We start from the raw sequence: 22,066 nt of genomic DNA on the forward strand, positions 1-22,066 counted from the left end.
TAATGTAGAAGTTCTATTCAGGTCCAATGTCCCCGATAATGAAGATTCATGACAGGTGTTTGAAGATGATAAACATATACTAAAATTCATTGAAGGGGAAGATCCTTTTGAAAACTTGTATTTTGAAGGAAGCACTAATGCAAATGGTGATGATTTAGTGACAGATGATAAAAAGAAAATATAGTGTAAGATAATTCAATTGAAAGGTAATAACATTCCACCCCATCTAATCTCTTTAGAATTTTTTTTTGATAGGCATGATGCATACATAAAGAGGAAAAGAGATATGAAAGGAAAATTGTTTGGTGAATATGATGGAATCAATATAGGAATAGAAGTCAACCCAAACATGATAAACATAGGAAAGTGTTGCACACCAGAGGAGAGGGTAGAAATCAAGAAATTACTCATTGAATTTCAAGATGTATTTGCTTGGGGTTATGAAGACCTAGAAAATTTCATGGGTGGAAAGTTTAGACATGAAATCCCTCTTCAATGAGAAGAGACACCATTCAAGAAGAAAGAAAGAAACAATAATCCTATAGTTGAAGGTGTAATCTTCAAGGAGATTGATGAAATACCGTAGGCCAAGATTATATACCATATTCATCATTCCACTTGGGTTGCTAATATTGTGCCAATGAGGAAGAAGAATGGAGAGATAAGGATTTGTATAGATTTTAGAAATCTAAATCAAGCCTCACTCAAAGATAATTTTTCCCTACCTAATATGGATCATCTTTTACAAACTATTGCAAGATAAAAAATGATGTCCATGTTAGATGGATTTTCAAGATATATTTAGATTTAGGTAAATGAAGTAGATCAGTTCAAAACTACATTTACCACACCATGGGTTATTTTTTCTTATGATAGAATGTCTTTTGGCCTAATCAATGTAGGTGCAACTTTTCAGCGTGGCATGAAATTAACCTTTGAAGATTTGAAAGATAGAATTATTGTCATATAACTTGATGATTTGACAATCTTTTCCAAGAAGAGAAAAGATCATATTAGAGATCTAGAAAAGGCATTGCAAAGATGTAAAGATCATGGTATCTCACTTAATCCAAAGAAATCATTATTTTGTGTGACGGAAGTAAAGCTTCTTGTTCATATTGTATCCCAAGAAAGAGTGAAGATTCATCTAGATAGAGTTAAAGCTATTTGGCAATTAAGTTTGTCATAGAGTAAAATTAGGGTAAAATCCTTCTTTGGCCAGGTAAATTTCTTGAGGAGATTTTTGCTTGACTTTTCTAAAATACTTAAATGTATAGTTATCAATATAATGAAAGGGAATAAAAATTTCAAATGGAGTGATTTTGGGAAAAGGCTTTTGAAGATATCAAGGGTGCCATTGCCAAAGCCTCTGTGCTTGTCCATCCCGACTACACTAAATAATTCATCATTTATTGTTATGCCTCAGAACATACTATGTCAGCTATATTGATGCAAGAAAATAAAGAAAGAATACAAGCTCTAATTTCTTTCATGAGTATACCATTGAAGAATCAAGAATTAAGATACTCATAGATGGAAAAACATGGATATACAGTGGTGAGAGCCCTTAAAAAAATTAGGTTTTATGTGCTACATTCTCATTTAGTAATATATGTGTTAGACCTTGCAATAAAAAGTAGTTTGACACAACAAGAGGTTAGTTGTAATAATAGAGGAGTTTGGATAGCAAAAATCCAAGAATACGATATAGAAACCAAGCCAACAAACTTGTAAGAGGTAATGCACTCTATAAAGTCTTGGTAGAGGATCAAAAATTCAAAGAAGAAGATACTCCAAGAGTTCTTATAGTAAGTCTTTAGGATCTTTGGTTCTCAAACATTGCTTATTTTCTACATATGGTGAATGCTCTAATGGATTGACTATGAAGAAAAGAAGATAAAAGTCTTGAAGTATGTGATTCATGATGATGTCTTGTATAAGAGAGAAATTTATGGAACATTTTTGAGATGTGTGTATAAAGAGTAGCAAGTAAAATTATTGACATCTTTTCATAATGAAACATGTGGAGAACATTTTTCTTCTACTATCACTTCATTTAAAATTTTGAGGCAATGTTATTATTGTTCTAGCATGTTTAAAGATGCATATAAGTTGGTGGCTAATTGTGAGAAATACAAGATGTTTATTGGTAAACCTCAGCTTGATGCTCTACCTCTTAGGCTAGTGATAATTGAAACTCCTTTTCATCAATGGGGTTTAGATTTTATAGGCAAAATTAATCCCCCTTCCATTCCAGGACACTCTTACATACTGACTGCCATAGACTATTTCAGTAAATGGGTTGAAGCAAAGCCAATGAAGAAGACTTCATTAGAAGTAGTATGTGATTTTCTCAAAGAACACATATTGATCATGTTTGGAGTTCCTATGAAGTTGATAATGTATAATGCATCTTATTTCTCCTCTTTAGAGATTATTGAATTTTGTTATGATCATGGTATTCAAGTTGGGCATTCCTCTAACTATTTTCCTCAAGAAAATGGACAAGCTGAGTCTAGTAATAAGAATTTGATTAATATTTGGAAGAAATTGGTCTCAGATAATAATAAAAGTTGGTATAAGAAGATCAATGATGCTTTTATGGGCTATAGAACCACATGTAAAAGAGCTATAGTTATCTCACCTTTTGAATCAGTCTATAGAGTGGAAGATAATTTTCCATTGCCTCTAGCACTTGCTGCATGTAAATTAAAGATTGTCATTAAAGATGATGCTTTCAAAGATGAATCACAGAATAGAATCACGTATCTTACCAAACTGCAAGAAGAAAGGGAATATATCATTAATAAAATTAATGAAAATCAAGGAATAATAAATAAGTTATTTTATAAAAGGGCTAGGCCTAGAAAATTTATGGAAGGTGATTAGGTATTACTATGGGATAAGAAACATGAGCCAAGAGGCATGCATTCTAAGTTTTAGTCTTTGTAGAAAGGGCCATTTCAAATCATAAAAGTGAATTAGAATAACTCTTTCATTGGCATATCCTACTAGAGAAACCCTGCCATGTTCTTATATTGGGTAGGATTTAAAGTTGTATCCAATGAAAAATTGAAAGAAGGTAACTCCCCGCATAGTAGTTAGATAGGTAGGTTTTCCTTTCATGCAGTTTTCTTTAGCTTAGTTGCTTTCTTTCTGAGGTAGTTTGTTGTTGTTTTCCTAGTTTAGTTTGTTCTTTTTGTTTCCAAGTTGTCACCTTTGTGTAGAACCATAGATTGCTAGGATTCTTTCAAGAATTATCATGCTTGAATCCCCAGATAGAGCCAATTGTTGCCCAAATTTTTAGTTCATATCTTTTGTTTTAGGGTTTTGAGTCAAGTCAAGTTTCAATGTATTGAGTTTGAGTCTAGATTTCCCATAGGGTGGCCATCCTTCTTATCATCCCTTTGAGCTAACCTAATGTGGGAAATTATACGAGCAATGAACTAGTCCAATGGCTAGGTGATTAAGTTTTGGAGGGTTTGTTATGCATTTCCCAAATGAGAAGAAAGTTGTTTTGAAATCCTAACTCTATGATCAAAATTTTCATTAAAGACATAATATAGGATGAATGGAGAAATTTTAGACATATTCAAAAAAAAATGATAGCGAATAATATGAGGACTAAGATGAAAGACAATATGTAAATCATGAGAATGAGCTACAAAAAGAATCAGTTGAATCTGAATGCAAGAGAAGCAAATAAATTATCAGAGATGGTGAAAGAAACAAGTCAAAGGTAGTATCACTCTTGTTATGATCGAGATTGATGGTTTATATTTAGTCCACACATATACATTGTAAAGTTCATAAGTCAAAGGGCTCAGAGACTAAATTTAGATCATTCATGAAGACTAGATCGACACATGATGTTTTGAAGATGGAAATATAAGTATTCAACAATGTATCTCATCAATCGCTAGATCAAAAATAGATCTATAGTTGTCGCTACATTGCTATTATAAGTTGCACAAAGAATAAACCTAGCAACATAGCAACAAGTCGACACTTGTCCATGGGACCAAACATGGGGTAAGATCTTGAACAAATAATCATCCTAGATCGAGCATAAAATAAATGGTCATCATGATGTCCTTATGGATAGTTGCAAGAAGAATAACTAAAGTGACATAACAACAATACAACACATGAAGTAGATGAGCCCATGTTACAAAGAAAAATGGATAGTTAAGGCATTTTTGAATGTCAACTATTAAATCCTAGATATCTACAGTTATCATTGTGTTGCATGCAGATTAATATAGTTAAATATAATACTATGAAATTGTGAAGAATAGCAAAGAGTTAGCATCAAATGGTCATCGCATAGTCACATGTTAGAAGTAGTAGTTAAGTTAATGAATAGTTATCACCAAGTTGCCATGGTTAATGAAATAAAGGCATGCTAATTTGTGACTCAATGAAAAGGTTAATGTCAGATTATCCAAGCAATGAAATTGAGCCACTTGTTTGACATGATGTGCATAGCTAGAAAGTGGACCCATAGTGCAGAGAAATATAGAAGCTTAATATCTTTTATCACAATCATCAGATCAAAAAGAAATCAACATTTGTTGTTATGTGGCTATAGAAAGTTGCATGAAAGATACTTATAGTGACATAATGAAAATTCAACATGTGTACATGGAGGGACCCACAGAGGAAGTTATAAAGGAAGCATTATAATGTTTTAATCATGATCATTGATTTAATATTGACAACCTAAATTTAAAACTGTAGTGATTGTTGGAATATGAATTATATAGACTTGGTACAAAAAATAGAGTATGAAGAAAATGACAATTTTCTACAAGATTCCCAAGATTGCATGAAGTTGAATAGTCATCAGGTGTTTTTAGAAGTACCATGGATCATAATCATCGATGGAAAAGATGACACTTGTTCATAATTTCTTTTCTTTTCTATTTTGTGACTATTGCTCTGCTGAACTGAAGGGTAACAATAGACTATAAATGCAATCTCATTTCACAATACAAAGGTTGGAAAACTTGATGGTGATTTGGTCTATAATTCCATTTACCCTATTTTCTTGTCATGCTTTGTTGCCCATGCATAGGTTATTTTTACACTAAGAGTGGAAGGAAAATTATATGTGATTTTGTGATAATCATATGGATTCCATTTCATTTTGGTAATTACAGTGAAGGTGATTCCATTTACTTTCCTCATATATGGTTTTGTTTCTTCTCTTGTTAATTTCATATCATGTTAGATAGTTTTATTTGAAAATGAAAGATAAATGTATATGAATCTATTAGTTATTGGTTGGATTCCATTTCATTCAAGACTAATAGTGAAAGCAATTCTAGTTGCCCTCATGTGCATATTTTATTCATTCCTCTTCTACGTCTAGATGTTAATATGTGTTTAGAATAGAACTTAAGGGTTAGAAATATCAAGATAATCTACTACAATCATTCCATTGCATGTGATGGGTTATTCAAATTCATATTGCCTAAATTGTTTGTGCCTACAAATTATTTGGTTATCCTTTACTACTCTCGGGTTAAGAGCTTATAATGTCAAAAAGTCTGATCTCATAAAAATATATTCATTGCATATCATTGTAAATCATAGCAAGATGTACCTAGTAATTTAGAGGGCAGTGATAGAATACTTAGACTGACCCATTTGTCTTTCCAAAGCATTGGGAATCAAAGAGTCAGGTTATAAAATCTAATCAACATAAACATTGGGAATCAACATGTGTAATATGTGTTCACATAAACATGAACATAACATGTACATCTACTAAATAACACATCTATGAAATAATGTACCTATGTAAAATGTATCCAAAACACCATACAAAATGTCTCCAAAATACCACATCAAATGTATTCAAATAACATATAAACAACATCAAAGTCTCCATATCAAAGTATCCAAATAATATGTATATATTCCAAATAATATGTATATATATATATATATATATATATATATATATATATATATATATATATATATATATATATATATATATATATATATATATATATATATATATATATATATAAATTTCTTGACATCAATGAAATAGACATCTAAAATAAGATCAACCACACCCCCCTCCTGATCCATGACTCCTGATCCATGACCCTAAAAGGCTCTATGATCTGGGTCTGAACCCTATGTCAAATGAAAGAAATTTTTTGTATATAAAGTTATGTATGTGTGTGCTTTATATCACATGTATATAGATCAAATATATAAAAATTGTAACATACCTATGACTCATGTCATGCAGGATCTATTGGGGTTTGAGGATCTCCAAAATGCAACATACTATCACTAAGACCCTATAGAACACATGTATGTACACAAGTTAGATTGAATCAATAATATATGTATGTCTCTAAGTACATGTATGTAGGCTCAAGTATGTTAAACTTATAAGTGTAAATTATAGTAACAAATAAATTTAAACATATAAATATATTTAGTGTAGCATCCTATAATGCTCATCCAATTTGACTTATATCTAAATTGTGTAATGATAAAGTAGCCTAGTCCAAGTCAATCATCTCATTTGAAAGCATAGTGGTAAATAGACATTTTCGTAATGTGGGGGCCTAAGTATGGGGAGTGTTGTAGAAGGTGGTACATGATCCTGAGTAGGTTGGAGGGGTGTTGTAGGGCCTTGCATAGGAGAAAGTGCTATAAGATTTTGAGTAGGTGTGGGGATGGGTGTTGTAGGGCCCTATGTAGGAGAAATTATTGTAGAAGGTGCAAGAATATCCTCCTATCTATGTGAACCTTGTGATCCTACTATGCATGAGAAAATGTGGCCAATGTGTCCACTAGTGTCACTAAGAGGAATCCTTGTGACTCTCAATAATGCCTGATATGAACCAAGAAGTCAGATGATAAATAGGAAGCCATATGACACAATGCATCCACATCTGATACAGTAGAAACCTCTAGTGGAGATGGTATATCTGGTATCCCATACACATCATCAACTCTTGTGCTAGAGGATGCATCTTTCAGAATTGTTCCATGAGATCATAACATATATATGCCACATTGATCTAAAGACATCTCTTGTAACTGTGTAGGAATTGTGGCAATGTTAGAATAGATTTGACTTATGACTATATCATTTGGAACACGGATACCTACAAAAACCATCAATGCAGCTCTCGGCATGACCAAAAGGTTTGGACCCATCATTGTCCATTCATTAACACAGGCAGGGGTGTCCGTAGGTCTAAATCTCTTTGATAATCTACTGAGGCCCTGTCTAGCATGACCTAGAAAGTTTATATAATCTAAATCATGATGTAAATGAAATTCTACAAACATTTGTTTGTAGAAATAAAGAGGAAACTCATCCCTCTATGGCCACTTGTGATGTGCATCTAACCAGCAAGGATATATAAATAGGAAAACAAGCTGATCTATACACTTCATGGCCGAATAACCTCTAACCCTAGACCTATCTATATAAAAGTAAAACATGCTCTTCACCATAGTAGTGGAGACCTATATATCAATCTATCTATACTTCACAGTACCAATGAAACTGTGAGAAATGGAAGAGTTAAAAGTCTCAATACTAATATCATCATACGGGTTGTATGTCTCAATCATTTGAATAATATGACATAACTCATCTCTCATAGAAACAATCTTCTCCCTATTATGAAGTGTGGTAGAAGCCAAAAGTGTAGAATCAAGAAACTCGATAGCATGAGGTGGCCTAGCAACTATATCTCTAAATAAAAACTCTCTCCTTAGAACAAGTTTTCTAAGTTTCATGTAGATGCAGGTTATTATAGCTTCCAAGTTTTCTAAGTTTGAAATTGGTTAAATTTTAAGTTTTCAAGTTTCAATGACTAGAAGTTATTATAGTTTAGTTCTACCTAATGTTTCACTACATGTTAGTTATCTATATAGGTCTACTATGTTAATGTTTTTTGAAATATAATTAATTTAGTTATCTAGGTTTGAACTTGAGTCATCTATGTTTGATGAAAAATCTACATTTATGCTTAAGTAGATATTTAATTAAAAATACTATATAGTACTCTATCTAACATATGATTTAACTATATAAAAAATTAACTAATCTAAATAACTAACTACTAAAACACTTAAAATACAATTAATTTAAGTACTAAAACACTTAAAATATAACTTATTTAACTACTAAAATACTTAAAATACAATTAATTTAACTAATACTAACATGTAATAACTAAAACCAACTTGATAGAACAAAAAACAAACCACCTACCACTTATGGCCGAAACACCCTAATTGGCTTCTCAAAATCTAGAATTCGCAATAGTGCAAATGACATCAAAACTAATTTTCACCCTATATATAATGTCTTGTACCCTTTCAGCTATAACCCTTTTGGCTGAAAGGGTTTTGGCTGTAACCTTGGCAGCCACTTAGCCACGAGAAAGTGTCACACCTGTACAATTGATAGGGTTATGAACAAAACCCTTTCAGTCATAACCATTTTGGCTATAACCCTCCATGATATTTGGAAGGGCGACAGAGGTTTGTGCTTTTACCATATTCTATACAATAAAATTATTCTAGTCAAATTAGAAAAATATCAATAAAATTTATATATTTCTTTTTTTAATAGTTTATATAATAAAATAATTAAAATTAATAAGTAGAAGATATTTGCATGACCTCATGTTTCATGAAGAACTTAATTCATTGTAACAACGAATGAAACAACTAACACTCACAAGTGATATTGAAAAAATGAAATATATTTTAATATAATAATAATATTATTATATTCTTCAATTTCTATTCAACCTATATAAAGAAATATCTTTAATATTACTAATATGGGATCCTTTCATTTGTCTAGACACATAAATTTAGGTTATTAGGACATGTAATGGGTATATGGATGACTTCCAATATTCTATATAGTAGGACCCTTCAAGAACTATTTATCATATGTTGTCGATGATATATTATACATCATACATAGTTTTCACATGATATATTTTTATTGAATCAAGCTGGACCAATAAAAGAATAAGTCAAAGAAATGCCTCATGCACAATTAATGAATTCATGCAATGTATCTAGGTAGATCTCAAGAGGTAAACTTGTATTTTTATGTTAAACTGGAGGACTTTAATTTTGATAAGGTTATTGATATAATTCAAAGAGAATGTGGAATTAAATCTAGTTAGTTATTAGTAGTAAACTAAATTGATCTTAGTAAGGAAAAAAATATATACACATTTATTTTTAGTAAAATGCACCTATTGTCACTAGTAATGCCCTCTTATCACCGCCCATTTGTCTCTTTAAAAAAATTAATGAGGATAACAAAGGTTTGTGCTAGCAGATTTTATAATGCTATATACTATTATGCTTTTGCTACACATTTGGAAGGAAATGAGAAAGACTTAAATGTATGTTGATTTATGGGACTATTATGATGCATTTTGGTCCAAAAATTGTGATTTCATTGGTAATGTTATGAAGCTAATAACACTATATGGCCAAATTAATTGTCCTAGTTTCTTATGCATCTAGTTTTCCATAAATCAACAATATGACTAAATCTATGTTTATTGTTGTGTGTAGAGTTTTTATTATTTTGTGACTTTATAATAACAACCTTAAATAGTTAAACAAATTTATATCTATTTAAGACCATAAAATAAAGTGGTATAAGGTGGGTGGATAATTTCATTACCATATTTTTTCTTCATATTTAACTAAGGAAAGTCCCCAAAAATATTCTTATTCATATAAGTTTAAATATAATTTATATCTATTTAAGACCATAAAATAAAGTGGTATATTATGGGTGGATAATTTCATTACCATATTTTTTTCTTCATATTTAATTAAGGAAAGTTTAAATATAATTTTATCTTATTTCCCAATAGAATTGACACTAAGGTCAACTAACTAAATGATCCATACTTTCTTAGCTTATATCTCAACTCTTTGATTTAAAAAACTTAATAAATGTTGAAAATGTTTAAGCTGACCAATCACATATAACAATGCAAGATTACAAAATTTTGAGGATGTGGTAAATTCTGTGAAAAAGGTCTATGCGACTAACAAGCAGTTAAATCACTATTCCAAATTTATATTGATGACATGGGATTAGGCCTAGAATTTGACAGCTGACCCTACCTGTCATATGATTTTTTCATGACAGCTAAATTTATTTCATACCTTTCATTTTACATTTTAAGAAAATGATTGAGTGTCAATTTTGTTTTGTTTTAAAGAAATTTAATAGATTATTTTAAGTTTAAATATTTTGTACTTTAAAAAATAATAAATATTAATTAGTAATATATGCAAAATTTCTATGAATAATATATTATTATAAATTAGTAATCTATACAAAAGTCTCAAATAAAAGAAGCAAGTTTATAAGTTCATGTATTATTAAAAAAATATAAAAACACATATCTAATATTGTAAATTATTAAAAATGATTTTGAGAATGGTGACTAGGGTCTGCTCTTTTTTATTGATTATTTTCTCTACTTCTAGTGCTAGAGGTAGGTTTCTGGTCATGCTTGCTGTCGGCAAGGTGGCAAAGGATAAGTTTGGGGTCGATGGCGGTGGACACCTGGATGTCCTCGTGTGTACGACCATTGAAGGTGGTTGTTCTTCACCCAGTGCTCCATTTATTTCTAACTCTCTTACAAGTGATGCATTTACTTCCAAGCAGCACCTCGTTCCTCCACCTTTGGCTAATGCTTCTGCCAGCATTCATCATTCAAAGCTAAATCTTTCTCAGAGGTGGTTTCCAACTTGGCAGGTGATATTCATGAACAAGCGAGGTTTGTTGTTGATGGCCCTGACAACTTCAATGAGGTTACCAAGGATGGTAAGAGCCCTCTAGCTTCCTTGACTCATTTTTCTTGAATTCCTAATTCTGAGATGGTTGCCAAAATTATTAAAGAGAAAGCTAGGCTTAAAGACACTACAATCTTTTTCATTGTCATTGAAATTGAAAAATGTCCTCCATGCAAATTTTTGGATGATTGGTTTCATAATTTCTAGAATGTCAAACTAGAGTTGCACATAACATTTTGCAGACAAATTCAAAGCGGCTATTTGTTATCTTTTTCACTAACTATGATACCCAACAAGAGGTTATGAAAAAACAATATTGGATGGTTGGGTCGATGACCTTTCAAGCATTGGCTTGGACCTCTGAAGCCATCCATGAGGAATTTTTGGCCCTCTTAGTGCCCAGATGGATTCTTGTGAAAAACTTACTACCCTTTCTTTGGCATTTTTTGCCATAGCTATTGGAAAATTTGGGCAAAATTCATATAGATGCTAGGGTTCTTATATCACTCCTTCATGGAAAAGAAATTCCTTCTGAAATTAATATTAATGTGCTTAGTGAAGATTTTTTTAGCCCTAGTGAAATTTTAGGGGGCTTGAATGCTTGTTTCTGTGTAGGAAGGAGGGTCATCGGCGTAGAGATTGTCCCATCATTAATAAACCTTTTGCTAAGTCTTCCAATAGAAATAATCCCCCTCCCAAGTCCCCTTTTCCAGTTAACCCCCCTACTGCTTCTAAATTTGATGGTCAATCCACTATGAAGGCTCCTATTTTGTCATATTTTAACTAGGCTGTCTCTACTCTTAACTTGAATTTATCTCCCCCTCTAGAGACTATGTCGGGGCCTGAATTAGATGATGGATTTACTCCAGTTAGAAATAGGAAAAAGAGGAAAGGGACTACTTCGGGTATCCCCAAATCCAATTATGTTAATCCAAATTCTTATCCCATACTAAATCCCCCGCTAAGTGTTGACACGATTGAGCGTCCTGCTTCTTCCATTGAAATTGTCAAGCCCACCTTGAATCCGCCAAGGGATCCACCAAAGGTGTTTAAGGAAATTGACGATGATTATATTTTCAAATTCATCCCTGCTTCTAGGTCAGTTCTCATTGATCTCAATATGGGTATGGAGCCGTCAGTCCTTGATGAGACTCCTAAATTAGACACCATTTCCACCAATAGGTGTAGGAGGCCACCAAGGTGCAATAACAATTTTGCTAATAAGAAATTTGGGGATGTTCCTAGTAGTCCCATCATGACTATTGAAGATGTGTGCCAAACCCCTTACAATGTGTCTCAATGAATTTTTTATCTTTGAATGTTAGGGGGCTTGAGTCTTTGGATAGAAAATATGTTGTTAGGCGTGTTTTGGATTCTTTTAATTCTATTGATTTGTTTATGATGCAAGAAATTAAAGTTATTGGTTTCATGCTTGATATTAGCTTAATTTTATTTGGAAAGATGCCATTAAGTTTTACTCTAGCCATATTAGGGGTAAAGGTGGAATTGTTGTCCTTGTTAATCCCAAGTGGGTGAAGCTTATAACTGATAATGACGGTTCCCCCTATCAAAGGGCTTTTTGGTTTACTATGAATATTAATAATAATAAAATAGGTTTTTGCTCTATTTACACTCCTAATAATACTAAGGATAGAATCTCCCTCTAGAATTGGTTGTTTTCTCTCCTTGATATTCCTTGGTTTTTTGGAGGAAACTTCAATATGGTTGAGTCCCAAAAGGATAAAATTGGTGGCAACCCATTCAGATGGAAGGATTATGAGTATCTGCATTGGTCTAAGTTTATTAACTCAAAAAAAATTGTTTTTCCCTCTAGCTAACAATAAAGACTCTCATCCTGGAATCTAGCACACTTGGTGCAATTTCCAACAAGGTTGATCCAGCATCTATTCCAGATTAGACCGCTTTTATGGAAATAAAGACTTCTTTTATTTTCTTCCTGATAGTAATGGTAACATTGTTTTGGTTTTTGTCACCACCCTATCTAATCATCATCCTATTTTCACCCGTATTAGCATTAATTCTGATCATATTCATCAAAAACCTACCTCTTCCAAATTCTTGCTGAATACTAAGCTGATGCACGATGAAGATGTTTTATGTGCCCTGCAACTTATCAAAAACATCAACTTCTTTAACATGAAAGACTCATTCATGATTGACAAATGGAAGGCTAATCTCGTAGCTTGGAAAACTTTCCTACAAACCATAGGCCAAAAGTGTGCCAAGGATCATAGATTTAGTAAAAATTTGCTCTGCTCTAACCTTCAAACTACTGAGTTTAATGTTCAGGCTTACCCTTCTAATGTGGATCTTTTGAACCAAGCTATTGCTGCTAAGGATGCCCTTAGCAAGCATCAATTGACTAAAATTCATGGAGCTAGAATTCATTCTAGGATTAATTGGCTCCAACATGGTGATCAAGGGTCTAAATTTTTCTTTAATTTTATTAAGCAGAAATAGATTAAAGACTCTATTGACAAGCTTGTTATCAATAATCAGGAAATCTCTGATCCTACTTGTATTTCTTTGGCTTTTGCTGATTACTATAGTAAGCTTTTCTCATCCAAATATTCCTTGGAGGCTGAGGACATTAGATCCAAATGTAGACCTCTTATTCCTACTAAATTAGATGCTGAAGATGTTATGCTTCTTTCGACCCCAATATCTATTAAAGAGATCAAAGGGGCTATTAACGCTCTCAAGGATAACAAGGCCCCTGAGCCAGATGGGCTTTCTATTGAATTTTATAAGGCTAACCTTTGTTGGATCAGAAAAGATATGTTTGATCTTTATAATGAGGCCATTAATGTTGGTTCTCTTAGTCCTAAGATCAACAAAGGTATTATTAAACTCCTTCCCAAGGAAGGGGACAAAACTCTTATCAAGAATTGGAGACCTATTTCACTCCTTAACATTTCTTATAAAATTTTAGTGAAAGTTTTAGCCCTTAGATTGGTTCACATTCTCCCTAAGTTTGTTAGTAGTTCCCAAACTAGGTTCATTAAAGGTAGATATATATTGGAGAATCTTATTACTTCTTAGGAAGCTATGGATTGGGCTAAATGTTCTCATCAGAATTCTACTTTGCTCCTCCTTGACTTTGAGAAAGCTTATGATAGAGTTGAATGGAAGTTCATTATCATGATGTTGCAGTCTTTTGGTTTTCCTCTATACTTCTGTAAGGCTATTCAAACTCTGCTCACTGATGCTTGTGCCCAAATTGAGATTAATGGATCTATTTCTGACCCTTTCCCTCTTAGCCAATCTATCAGGCAAGGTTGCCCATTAGCTCCTCCACTTTTTGTTATTGCTGTTGAAGCCTTATATTATATCCTTAGAGATGATACTCTGTCCCTGAAAGTTAGAGGGCTTTACCTGCCTAATAATGAAGAGCTTATAAATAGTCACTTTGCTAATGACACTACTGTTTTCTTTGAGCTAACTGACAAATAACCTTAAGAAACTGCAAATTAAGTTGAATTTATTTTGTACTATTTTGGGTGCTAGGATCTCCTAGGCTAAGTCTATCTACTTGGGTTGGTCTAAACAACCACTTGAATGGTTCTTCTAGCACAAGTTTCAATGGGGAGGCCCCAAAAATATAGTCAAGTATTTGGGTATCCCCTATTCTGTTGAGCCTTCACTCAATGACATGTGGGCTTGGGTTAAGGCCAAGATTGAAAATAAACTTAATAAATGGTATAAAAGATCGTTATCTCTAGTTGGGAGAATTTAGGTTTGTCAAAAGCTTTTATCTTCTTATAGTATTTATTACTCTTCTACCTGGATGTTCAATAACTACAAAATTCTTGAGATTCAAAAGGCTATCAAGCACTTTATTTGGTCGAATGGAAAGGGAAAAAGTAAATATCATGTTGTTAAATGGGACTGGTGCCATACTGATAAGTCCTTGGTGGGGCTGGGGTTAAAAGATCTCAAGCTGCAAGGTATAGCTCTTTCCGCTAAGTGGATCTTTTAGTCATTAGAAGGTGATAGTCCCTGGAAAGTGCTTGTTAGATACAACATTGAGAGAGGTTTTCCCAAGGAGGCTAGATCTTGGAAAAACCTCCCTTTCTGTGACCTTATTGTTGGTAAATTTTTGGTCATTGTTCATTCTGCCATATTTAAGTCTATTTGGCATGCCTGGGACCATGTCCGAAGGTTCATCACCAATAAGGAGTTTTATGATGATTATCAACTTCATGGTGAGAGATTCATTTGGTGGAATTTGAGTATAAACAATAAACGCTTAGCCCTCTACCAGGGATGTTCTGCCAAATCTTGGGCTAAATCTAGTATTACTCAATTTGCTTATATCTTTGAGCATGATATTCTTATTCCATGGGATGAACTTAAAAGTAAATTTAATTTTCCCCAGTCTCACAAGAGGACTTATAATTAAATTATGCAAGCTTCTAAAGACCTTCCTTGTGTTTGTCATGTGGACTCTTATAGGCACCTTAAATGTAAGTGGCCAAACAGAATTGTCTTAGATAAGCTTAAGGCTAAAAACATATACAAGATCATTGATCATAATGAGGATATTATTGCTCATTTGAACAAACTATGGTATTGTTCTTTTGATAATAAAATTTGGTATAAATTGTTGAATTACATTTGGAAAAGTCTGGTTCAGCGAAAGATCCAACGTTTTAAATGGCTTATGTTAATTGATAGACTGCCTATTAATAGAGATAATCAGCATTCTGATTTATGTAATATTTGTAGGCTACTTGATACTGGTAGACATATCTTATTTGATTGCCTCTTTGCTAAAGAAATTTGGAATCTTTTTGGTTTTTACTGTCCTTTTAATGTGAATATTATTGAAATTGTTACAGGTCACATTAATGGGCTTAGTAAAGATGCTAGTTTTTTCTAGAATATGTTATCTTCTAACATTCTTTGGCAGATCTGGAAGTGGAGGAATGAGGAAAAGTACCAAGGTAAGCCAAGGGTTCTTACTAAGTTTTTTTCGTAAACTCACACATTTTAAATATTCTTGCAGGTTCAAACCACCATGATTATTGAAAAATACAAATTACGAAGATTTCTTAAGGATGGTCAAGCTACGTACTTTTCTTATGAGCTTAAGTATGGGTACCAATGGAGGAGGACACTTGTTAATTTGCGGCTGTTCGAGCATACTTGTCGGAAGTTGAACCAAGCCATTAAAAAGAATAATAAGGCCAGTTAGAAGGAGATCTTTCTGTTGTCCCAGATCTAGGAGTAGAAGAACATCGTTTGGATGGAAGGTCCACTTGCTTGGACCGCATGGGTGGATACCTATTCTGATATTTTGCATTAGTTTAGTGGTTCTCTTTTTCAGGATTTTGTTGTATATGATCCTTCCTTATTGTATTATTGCCTCTTTGGCATCAGTGTGAGGCTTTGCCTCCTTCTTGACTATCGGTGAATGGTTTATATTTTTTGATCTCTCTATAGCTAATAGAAAAAAATAAAAAAAAATTAAAAACAACTTTTTAAAATTCATTATATTCTATTTCAACAAGTTTCTAAATTAATAAAAAAAAATAAAAACGAAAAACATATAAATATAAAATAATATATATTTATCACACATATATATTATACATATTATAAATCACATTTATGAATATTAAATAAAATACTACGTTGTAGTTCTCAAAAAGTTTAGAGTTTGTGCAAAACTGTAGTTAGCGGTCGGACAGGAAGATGGGTTAGGGCAGGCCCATGGCATGCGAGCCGGCTCCCCAAAGCATAGTCAACGGGTTAACTTTTTTAGTTTGGTGACTTGAGGAAAGAAAAACCATCTATGCTTTAAACATAATGACAGATACATTGCATTAAATATCCATATTAAAAAATGAGGCTTCAATGTGATTTGACATTTAGTTATACCCAAGTAGTTTGTTTCAAATAAAATTATCCATGTTGCCGTGACAAAATTCTCTGTTCTTATTTTTAATTGTGGGTCAACGAACGACTTTAAATTTTCAATTCAAACCGAAATCACTTGAGTCTTATAAAAAGGTTGGAACTCGCTAATCAAATTTGAAAATTTTGAAAACGAGAGAGATTGTGAGTTTTGTGAGCGAGAATGGAGCTTCTAGTTCTCATCCCATGCTTCCTGTTCTTCGCTAGTAAGCACGCAGCGACACCCACTTCTGGTTAGTACAGTTGTTTATTTTTTTAAATTTTATATTTCACTATAACATTGTTATTAGAGTAGATATGTTAATATTAGAGTAGATATGTTAAATGTACCTCTTCAAGAAGAGACTAGAGTTATTTTACGTAAGGATGACAAAATAATCTACATTTAAAATATTTTGATGAAAATGAGAGGCATAAAATACAGCGAATTTTTCTCAAAAATTTAGTTGTTTTCGATGGATCATGAAGATGAAAAATTTAAAATTTCAAAAATTCACTGTGTTTACGTTTTTTTGAAATTTAGTCAATGGTGCAATTTGAATGGAGGATAGCTGCGTATCTATTTTGCTAAATTTGTTCTGGGAATGATCTCATCCTCATCCATTTTTGATGTGTGGGACCTTGCACTCATCAAAACTTGATCACTTGCATGACCTTTCTTCCACGCCCCCTTTATTCTAATACAACCACCTCCAAACTCCTACACACCACTTGGAAGATCACCAAAATTGTTCTGTCCAACACTCTTGCACTTCCACCAAGATGCACTCAAACCAGTATTAACACTTGTTATGGTTCAATTATGGAATTTGAACCTTGATTGTGTTGTAACTATATTATTGCTACACCACTACGTGGGATCCATACAGCAAAAATAAAATAAAAAGCAAGATTGTCAAAATAACATTAAGTCAAAATGAGAACCGAATTAACAAGAAGTGAATTCAAAGAGCTTTTGAAGAGAGCCTGAACCAGGTAGAACCACAGTTAAATTTTTTGATAAAACAAAAGGATTTTGGTGGGAACCCCAAACCAATAACCATAGAATACCTCTAGAAATAATGTTAATAATAAATAATTAAAGATATAAAACTGGAAGAATTAAATTTTAATTATATAGATGTTATCTTATTGTCTTACTTATCTAATATTTTCAATTTTTATTAACTCTTTTCTTATTATCTCTTTTAAATTCAATTAAAACAAATAAGTCTCCCTTCTATTTTTATCTTTTAGTTAAGACTTCTCTGATCCAATTGCATTATTTACAGTCATTTTATTAATAATCTTACAACAAATCTCTTTTCTTTTACTTTATAATAAAATTGAAATATTGATTTATTTTTTCAGATATACAAAAGCATAGTATTTTTGGCATATTTTTTTCTACTATCATTCAGATCATAAAGAATTCATCCTTGCATAAACTTCTGTCTTTTTCTAATTTCCAAAAACAAGGTCAAAGCTTATGTATCACTCTCAACTAATCATGGTGGAAAAATTGTAGGTGCTGAAATCTATCCATATCCATTTATGACTGTAGATGCCGATAAAGCATCTGCTAAAAAATATGATTACATCATTGTTGGAGGAGGTACAGCTGGCTGTCCTCTCGCTGCAACTCTCACAAAACTATTCTGTTTTGTTACTGGAGAGAGGAGGTTCTCCTTATGGAAATCCTGAGATTGAGAATGCTGATGCCTATGGGAAACCATTCAGAGAAGAAGATAACTACACTTCCATAGCTCAGGGAGTTATAACAGAGGACGGAGTTCAGGTTGATAGAGCCAGAGTTTTAGGAGGCGGAACTGCCATTAATGCTGGGTTTTACAGCAGAGCAAGCTTGGAATATATTCGAGGAATGGGATGGGATGAGAAACTGGTGAATCAGTCTTTTCTCTGGGTGGAGAAAATGAATGCATTTAGACCAGATCCTCTTTCTGTCTGGTCATCAGCTGCAAAAGAAGCTCTTCTTGAAGCAGGAGTGCCTCCTTCCAATGGGTATAGTTTGGATCATTTGGAGGGTACAAAGATTGGTGGTTCTACTTTTGATAACAAAGGCAAACGACAGACATCTGTAGATCTGTTGAAGTATGCATTCCCAGATAATATTGTTGTTCTACTCAATGCAACCGCCTCCAGAGTTCTCTTCAAATCTTATTCAGGTGAATAATTGTGCAAGATTATTTGTTTTTAGTCTGAGATCAATTGCTTTTTTTTCTTAGGTTTAGATGAAGTTAGAATTAATCATGTGGGGTTTCAATTGCGTGGTCATTTGAAATAGTGATACTACATGGCAGTTGACATTGGATAGACCAAATAGATCAATGAACACACATTTATACATAAACTCTTTCTTGAAATCACTTTCGTAGTCTATGTTCAAACACACAAAGTCAATAGAAATATTTTGTTCTTGCTCTTATTCAAATTCGTTGGCTCCTTATTTTGGAAAGTCCATTCAAACCCACCACATTTGAAGGACAAAATTTCTCTCATTCATATTTTGTATTTTGTGTTCAAAGATAAACTTGTTGGAATATTTAATACGGTAGTTGACGTTTGCCCCTGGAGCCAAATGCCCACCTACCACTTGACGACCAATAGAACAGACAAAAAACATAAATACGGTTGCTGAGATTTTTGAAATTAGAAATGAGGGGGAAAATGGAATGTGAAAAAAGGGAATGTCCAACCTTCCCACGACATTACCTCCTGCAGTCTTGATGTCCCTTGAATTCTGATCATATGCCTTGATACATTCTAAAACCAATTCCACACATTGAACTGCGAGTGGATGTCCTCCTGCATGGGCTAGACCACTTTCCAGCGTTCGGCGTGCCAGGGGTGATTTATCTTCTTTGCTCATCATCTTCTAGAAGTCAGCAATTTCTAAATGCCCCATCTTTGTGTCGCATATTTCAGGGAGCGTGCTTTTTAGTATTACAGGAGGTTCCTTACCCTAGAAATTATACCTCATATTATCACCTATCAAGGGCTGTCCTGGCAATAGTGTGTAGTCAATAGCCACTTTTCTTTATATCAAATTTGATGTTAAATCTTCGTCAATTATAAAACTTCACCAAAATCTTCACTTCACTTTGAGAATCCGACTTTTAGATGCAGCAGGGGCATTTCGTCAAACAATATGAGCACATCTTTGACTTGGCATTTTGTCAAATAGTTTACATGCATCTGATATTTCCAATGAGTTGGTTGCATGCTAGAAAGATGTGAGTTACTTTATATTCTCTATTTAAGAGCATTGATTTCTCAATTATTTCTCTAAATATTCCATCCTGCACGGCTACTTATCAACTATGGAGTGTAGAGTTACGACATGTTATCCCTTGATTTTCATGCTAGCAATATTTCAGACATAGTGAGAATTACTTAAAAGCTCCATTCTCCACCTATGGCTTGTTAATGTATTCTTCAAACCATTATAGTGTTTGTTGTATCTCAACACCATCTATGAGTATATATGTGAGATACACCCATGCTAAGCGTCAATATTCCCTCCTTACTACGTGTAGGATGAATGAGGACATTTTCTCAAACACTTGGAAACTTCCTCTGCTCCTAACTTTCCTTGCTTGTGGCTTTATCCTTGCACAGTTCTCACTTCAGCTACGCTATTTTGGATCACTTGCTCTTCATTAGAATCAATAGATATAATGTTGGCATGTTGCCTCACCATTCATGTGTGAAGAAGACGCTTTTGATGTGATGTTCTAGTGAGCTTGAGAATTTGTCTCAGCTTAATGCATTTTGATTCCACCTTCCTGATGTCACAGACAAGGATGGTATGATTTTTCACAGTGAAGCTTTCTATTATCCTTCTGGCTTGTGCGCAATCTCCATATCAGTAGCTTCTTACATTTTGGATACTGTGAGTTGATTAAGATTGGACTTGAATGGAATGCATATCTGTATTGAATATGACATTGTTTCAAACAATTCACATGCCTTGTTCAACCTATCAAAGCCACATTATGTCCCACGAGGGAAATAAACAAATGATTCACACTCCTGGTTTATGTTGTGAAGCCACAAATCTCTATTGCATGGATGACTGAGTAACGTGCAGACATATCAATTCATATTTGTCTTGACTCAGCACTATCAAGAAAGTGGAGACATTAGACAACACTAATTTATTGCCAAGACTTCATTGCTTATCGAGTTTGATTTCTAAAACTGCTTCAAGAACCATTACTTTATTTGTGTTGGTGGAAAACCTCGGTAATGACAAGTTAATGAAGTAGTTTCTTTTGTATAGAGCCATTTTTTTTGATAGAGAATAAATTTCAATCAAATTTGTGAAGATGGATTTATGTGAAACTGGGCTTTGCGAGGGTGGTAGGACCTGTTTGGTATCGTGAGCACCAAATACATCTGTGATTAATGTAGTTACAACAAAGAGCAATTCAAATGATAGTGGAGATCTATTATTGTGTGTTTGATTTGGCTCCACTACAACCCCATCTTGACAGCATCAAATATTGCAAACCTCTGATGATGAGACCGTGCTACTTGTGTCTTCATTCATATGCCTTGTCCACCTCTCAATGTGGAAAGAAAATATAGATATGAATAAGTTGTAGAGTTATAATTGTATAAATGCAAATCATCTCAAGGTATTATCAGGTTCAAAGACAAAAATTCAAGCTGCCACCTTCACATTCACCATGATTGACCTGCAAGCGCCTTTTCCATGAATGGAACCAATGTTTCAAATTATTTCAGTGAACTTTATTTAGAGCCAGTGGTTATTTTCAAGTTGAAGTTTGGGTTGGGAGGTTCGGGTTAGAATTAGGTCAAAAAGTTAGAGTACGAGGAGAGATAATATGGCTAGTATGTGGAGATAGAAAAGTTGAGTGTGAAAACTCAAACCCTAACTCAAACCATGTACTTCTCTCTAAAAGGTTCTAGTATGTGGAGAGAGAAAAGTACGTGGAGAGAGAAAAGTTGGAAGAGAGAGAGTGAAAACCCAAACCAAAACCTTAACCCATACTTCTCTCTAAAGGTTTTAGTACGTGGAGAGAGAAAAGTACAAGGAGAGAGAAAGTTTGATTTTTCAATAGGACTAATCTCTCTCTCTCTTACTGAATAATTAATATAATTAAACCATCTGTAAAATGTTTGTGTAATAGCTGGCTCTATCTAGGGACAAGGACTGTACAGGACATTGAATGAACCCAGAGTTAAGAAATGACAGTGCTTTATCACAAGGGCTATAGAGTCACACCAAAGGAGGTAAATCCAAGAAAAAGGGACTAAGCAC

General features: G+C 33.3%; 1 pseudogene; it reads left to right on the top strand.

The window, feature by feature from the left end:
- The first annotated feature begins 18,295 nt into the window (after window positions 1–18,295).
- LOC149540650 ((R)-mandelonitrile lyase-like pseudogene) lies at window positions 18,296–19,030 on the top strand (annotated as a pseudogene).
- The last annotated feature ends 3,036 nt before the right edge of the window (window positions 19,031–22,066 follow it).

Source organism: Cupressus sempervirens, chromosome 9 (assembly GCF_028749045.1).
Source record: "Cupressus sempervirens isolate cs-2001-9-10 chromosome 9, ASM2874904v1, whole genome shotgun sequence".
Classification (NCBI taxonomy): Eukaryota; Viridiplantae; Streptophyta; class Pinopsida; order Cupressales; family Cupressaceae; genus Cupressus; species Cupressus sempervirens.